Here is a 6,276-nt window from a genome sequence, read left to right on the forward strand (position 1 = left end):
CCTGGCCTTCCAGCCAGGTCAGATTTAGCCCTAACCCTTCCAGGTTAACAGAAACTCAATAAGTAATTCCAAGTCCTTGTGTCAGGCATGGGAACTCAGTCATCCTTATGCCTTCCTAAAGATTTTACACCATCCTTATTCCCTTATGTCAGAGGGGATTCATGCTACATTTCTTGGGGCTGGTAGGGGAACCCCGAAACACGCTCTACACTGGGTTCCAAACCAGGAACCTTAGAACAAGCAGCCAGTCTGTCCTATCACCCACTTTTCCACTGCCTCCCTCCTATCATTAGCCTTTTCCCCTCATGCTTTTCCCCAGCCTCTTTGTAATAAGCAATAGCTCCAAGAACTTCTCAGAGGTTTAGCTCCTGTCCTTATATCAGCTACAGGAGTTTATGCCAATCATGTGTATTTCCAGACTTCCTTCTTTTTCTAGTCTTTGTCAACTACAAAGCACTTGTTTATCTCCCAACTACTTCCTTCTGTTGCAGATATCCTCTCTTTATAATACCACCTAACTTCGTCTTTAATTATACCTGACCCCTCTTTCAGGTGCAACCAGGTAGGAGAATTGGCTTTTCATGTGTACATTAACCCTATCACAGGCTCCTAGGTGCTACTGCAATGCAAATAATAATTTCCTGTAGCCAGGTCTATAGTTTGGATTGATATCTTAACATACAATAGTCTGGAAGAATTCAACTGGATCAGTTACAGCATTAGAAATGTCATTAGTGTGAGAACATCAATGAGTGCATAAGACCCACTTAAAATTTGGGAATACCTTTCGAATCATCAACAATTTGAGTAGCACAGCACCCAGAAACACAAACACCATAGCATAGCAAACAAGATAGGACTAGTACAAAATGCGCAGCACTTGCATGAGTCACACCCTCCCTTGCAGGGAAACCCCAACTGTTAGTCATTATCCTCCTTATCATCGTTATCCTGGTGTCTCCTACAGCACACAGGCTGGGCAATGTTATTACAATGTGTTACACTGATGCCCCCTATATTTAATACATATTTATGTGTTTCAGTCCTTTTCCTTATTTGAACTTCTACACACCACTTGTGTTGAAGTCCCCCCACTTCCTATAGGTTAATTAACCATTTATATCAAATTAATTAGCACGTATGTAAATTGGTTGCCATACTATTATTACGGTTAAACCTTGTGAGTTTCTTTTTTACATTTTGCCTAAAATATCCTAAACTTCAGTAACCTGTGTTTGTGTTTTTCTTACTTCACATCCACCAGCACTCAGCACATCTTATTTGTTGCAGAACAAGCATCTTGTGACTTGTCATTTGCCTGTCATCTAATCATGTCAAGCTTAGGCTTTACTTATGCTAAGCCATACTTACCTTATAGACCTTGGGCCTGTTGGTTCTCTACTTGTATTATAACATTCATCAATACTTTGTTTGTTATAGACAAGATTACATTCCATATCTTAATATGACTGAATTTCTTTTAACTACAACCTTAACTTTGAATTTCCTGGGTTTGTAATGCTTGGTTTTGGGATCAATACAACATTCTTGTAATGTTCTCTTCCCCCACCTTAATTTCCTGATATGTACTCTCAACCTAGCTCCATATTAAGTATTTTGTCTTTGGCTGAATAACACAACTGCAGTCTGTGGTTAGCTGATATGTTGGTGTCTGTGTGTATCGCAGTACTAAGTATATGCTCGTTAATTTACTTCACATGACATAAACTGCTTATTCAGGGATTAATTAATGTACATACTTACATAACTGAAATGTCTCTAACTTAATTTTCACATTGTCTAGAAATATTCAATTATACTGTTGAACTGTACCTCAAGTGTAACATGAGTCTGTACTCTTAGAATATAATTTATGCAGGGAAGGTTAAGCACAAGCTTTAGCAGAATCTCTTGCAATCATGTCTATCATGAAATCAGTTTCTGTTCCTTAATAGGGTGAAAGTCTTAAGTCATCTTTGCAGGGTCTTAAGTCACCTTGTGCCCCCCCCCCCAGCCCTGCGGCAGCTCCCCGCCCCTGAGGCACCCCTCCCCACGGCAGCTCCCCCCCCTCTGTCCTGAGGCACCCCCCCCCGTGGCAGCTCCTTCCCCCAGGGAGCCGTGCGGCAGCTCCCCACCCCAGCTCACCTCTGCTCTGCCTCCTCCCCGAGCACGCCGCCCCCGCTCTAATTCTCCTCTCCTCCCAGGCTTGTGGCGCCAAACAGCTGATTGGCGCTGCAAGACTGGGAGGCGGGAGAAGTGGAGCGGCCGCTGCGCTGGGAGAGGGAGTCTGAGCCGCAGGTGTCAGCGCACCGCCGGCAGCCCAGCAACGCTGTAAAAAAAAAAATTGGGGGCACCGCTTTTTGGCGCCCCCAAATCTTGGCGCCCTAGGCAACCGCCTAGTTTGCCTTAATGGTAGCACCGGCCCTGCATCTTTGAATGGCTTTGCTCTGTCTGGCCTTTTTGTTAATAGCAAGCCAAAACATAAAAACATAACTTTATTTTGCTAAGCCAAGATGTAAAAAGTCACTGCTATCTCTTCCCTGCAGGGACAATTTTGCTTATAGACTTCTATTTCTTTTATTCCATTTGTAATTATGGAAATTAAATTAAAACAGGATTTTTGTTTAAGAGTTGTAGTGTGTTTGAGTATCTGTACATCTCTGCCCTCTACTGGATAGAAGATCAGTTCCTATTCCATCTGTGCCAAAGGTAGGATTTCAGGTATCTAGTTTTCATACTTTTAGAATCTATTTTAGGGAAATTCTGGCTTCCTTTTAGGAGTTAAAACTATTCAAAAAGTAAAAATGGGGAAAAAAGTTCCCTGTGAATTCCCATTCTTACAGAAATGAGACAACCATATCTGAGAGATCTTTAGGGCCTACTCATCTCTTTTGTAATCAGTTTTCAGTGTTAAGGTTTAATTTAAAGCTTCAGAACAAAAGCTTTTTACAAACATTTGCTCGATATTTTAGCAATCTTAACCTAAAACTAGAAACTAAGGCCCTAAGCCCTGCACTGACACAGATAATAAGGATTTTCCTTTGTTTGTACGCATCTCTGGAGTAGAATGGCCTGATTACTGAGGAACCAGTGATAATTGTGCAGGCCTTGCTGGTCATAGATTCATTATGCTTGGCAACAGATTACTGAATTTGAATTCTTGTGAACTGCAGCTGCCTGGAGATGAATTTCATGTAAAGGGGTTATGGAAATACAGTATATTACAAGTATACATACTTGAATAACTATTCACATGTGAATTTTTTTCATTACGTGCACATCTATGTTTCAGAACTGGTGTCTGGGTGTTTATTTTCACTTAAAAATGGCTAGTTCTCTGTGAGGGATAGTCCTCAGTAACCTTTTGAAAAACATATTTGAAACAATGAAGTTACAAGTAATTCATATTTAGCTTTCATGTAAATATAGTAGAAAATATCCTTCTAGTTTTAGGTTTCACAGTTGCCTGCTGTGTAGCTCCACAGTTCCATGTTGATGCAGTACTATAGCTATTTATTTTCGGAGTGCTGCAGTTTAAATACTAGTTCTAGACAACAGAGGGTCCAATTTTGAAACAAGAATGTCTTCTTAAAAGCCAGATAAGGCTGTGGGTGAAGGTGTGCAGAAACCACTGTGAAACATGCAGATCAATACTGTCTCATTGTTTAGTAGTACTGCCAGGTCTGGCTTTAGGAAGTGCGGGGCCCGATTCGAACAGTTTCTATGGGGTCCCAGCAGGGATGACTCACCTGGCAGCGCACCGGGTCTTCCGCGGCACTGAAGGACCCACCACCGAAATGCTGCCGAAGACCTGGAGCGAGTGAAGGACCTGCCACCGAAGACCCGGAGCGCTGCCGAGTGAGTAAAAATTAAAAAGTCGCCAAAATTAGGCGCTCTTCTTTAGGGCGCGGGGCCCTATTAGGTGCGGGGCCCGATTCGGGGGAATCCGCCTACAGCTGGCCCTGACTGCCAGCAGTGGTTGGGCCCTGCTCCCCTCTGGAGACACACAAGCTGGAGGAGCAGGCACCTAGTGAGTTCCCCACCTTCCCAGGGGCAGTGGGGTCAGGCTTTAGCCCTAGAGTGGCGGGTGGCAGGCTCCAGCCATGGGGCTTCGAGCTTCATTCCCTGGCCAGCGGTGGTGGGCTCTAGCCCTGAGTTCACCCCCCCCCCATCACCCTGGCCCCCTCTGCCTCCCGCAGTGCCCCTCCGTCCTGGCCCCCTCTGCCTCCAAACCCACCACCCCATCCAGGGCTTGCCGGGCGGCTGAGTAAGTCTGCTGTGAAAAGTGATATTTGTATGTTTGTTAATATCACTTTTCACAGACTTAATATCTAGCAAGACTTAAAAAAAAAAGCAACCAAAAAAGCAAAAGAAACAACAAGAAAAAAGACAAGAATGTGCAAAGCACCTTATTTGTGTTTCTGTTCTGTTTAGTCCAGTAAAGAATAAAGACAACTGTACGTTATTTTTATTATCGAGTTTGCAAAAAAAACCCTACATAAATAAATTACAATGATTTGGACATGTCTATGCATAGACGCCAATTTCCTCTTTACCCTGGGGAGTGCTCAATCCCCCTTCTGCCCCAGACCCGCCCCAACTCCACATCTTCTCCCAAGCCCCCGCTCTGCCCCAGGTCCCAACTCCATTCCACTCCAAGGCCCTGTCCCGCCCCTTCCTGCCCCTGCTCTGCCCCCAGCCCGCTCCCCACTCCACCCCTTACCCCAAGGCCTCATCCCTGTCCTACCTCTGCTCCGCTACCTCCCCACCTCTTCCCACCCCCTCCCCTGAGCATGCCCCTCCCTGCTCCTCCCCTCCCTCCCAGCGCTTCCAGCAAACCGTGGAACAGCTGATTGTGGCGGGCCGGGAGGTGCTGGGAGGGAGGGGGAGGAGTTGATCAGTGGGGCTGCCTGCAAGCGGGCAGGAGGTGCTGTGGGGGAGCTTGGTGCCGGTTGGTGCTAATCATCTGCTAATTTTTCGGCGCCAATGCGTATATGTGCATATTTATTTGTTTTTCCTAAAGTTAATTTTAGGAAAAACTATCAGAGCGACCACCAGAAAGAGTTGGTGGCCACACTGTGAGGCCACCTAAAATGTGTTGTGAGAACCCAGGAGATAGCTGATCTATTGTAGAAGTGGCTAAAGCTCTTACATTGAGCTACTCTATGGGGTATTGTAGAGGGCTGGGCATACGGGAAGAGGGGGTCTGTCCCCATCTCTGCCACTAGTTTAGGATATGTCTATGCTAGAAACATGCTGTACTGTAGATGCTCCAGCCCTGTGCTGAGCAGGATTTTCCCTGCAATTACAGCTCTAGACTGCTGAGCCCCAAAGTCATAGAAAGCAAAGTGCTGGAGGCTCTCTCATGCAGCCTTAGAAAAGAGCTGGTCAGAGTCACTTGTGCGCGTAGTGGAAGCATAGCTGGGAATCCCAGTTAGGCGGTGTAAAGAGGTTTACAAAGTTCACATTTTAGTTACTGTGATTTATTTTAGATTTCTGTTTAAACACTTGGTTTGATTAAACTGCACCCTCCCTTGAGAGTGGGATAAGGGCATGAATGGCTGAAGCTAACAGTGGGCATCCTTAGTGTTACTGCTGGAGAGAGGAGACTGGGGTGTGAATTGCTGAGTTTCTCAGCCTTGTACCCATCATTTCTAGGCAGAGGGGGCAAAGGTGCAATTGCTTACCAAAAAAGAGTGAGGAAGGAAGGAAAGTGGGAGTGAGAATTCATGAATTCTTTATCTACTTGCAGAGGGACAGCAACAGGATCTTAAAAAAGGACACAGCTCTTCATTCCCCTCAGGCCTCTTCCTCTTCCAGTGCCAATAGTGCACTTTGGGCATATTCTTCTACTCCTTCTATCCTTGCGTCTGATGAAGTGGGCATTCACCCAGGAAAGCTTATGCTCCAATACTTCTGTTAGTCTTAAAGGTGCCACAAGTACCTCTGTTGCTTTTTACAGATTCAGACTAACACGGCTACCCCTCTGATACTCTTCTACTCCTGACAGTACTAATGCTGGTCACTGATGTGATTCCAAATCCAATGCATGCGCAGTTATATTGCTACTAACGTTTTTAGTCCAATAATTTATTTTGCTCATTTTCTAAGCTCTTCATCTCTTCTGGGAAGGAAGCAAAAAACGTGCTCAGTAGAGGACAGAATGTGATCAGGTCTGGCTGGCCAGAGGCGGGGCCTGTGGGGTATATGATCTTCGGAGTCCCTCCTGATGCTTCTGTCTGTGAAGAAGTGGCAGGGGAAGGTTCTCTGCAGGTG

This window comes from Chrysemys picta, chromosome 7 (assembly GCF_011386835.1).
Source record: "Chrysemys picta bellii isolate R12L10 chromosome 7, ASM1138683v2, whole genome shotgun sequence".
NCBI classification, from domain to species: domain Eukaryota; kingdom Metazoa; phylum Chordata; order Testudines; family Emydidae; genus Chrysemys; species Chrysemys picta.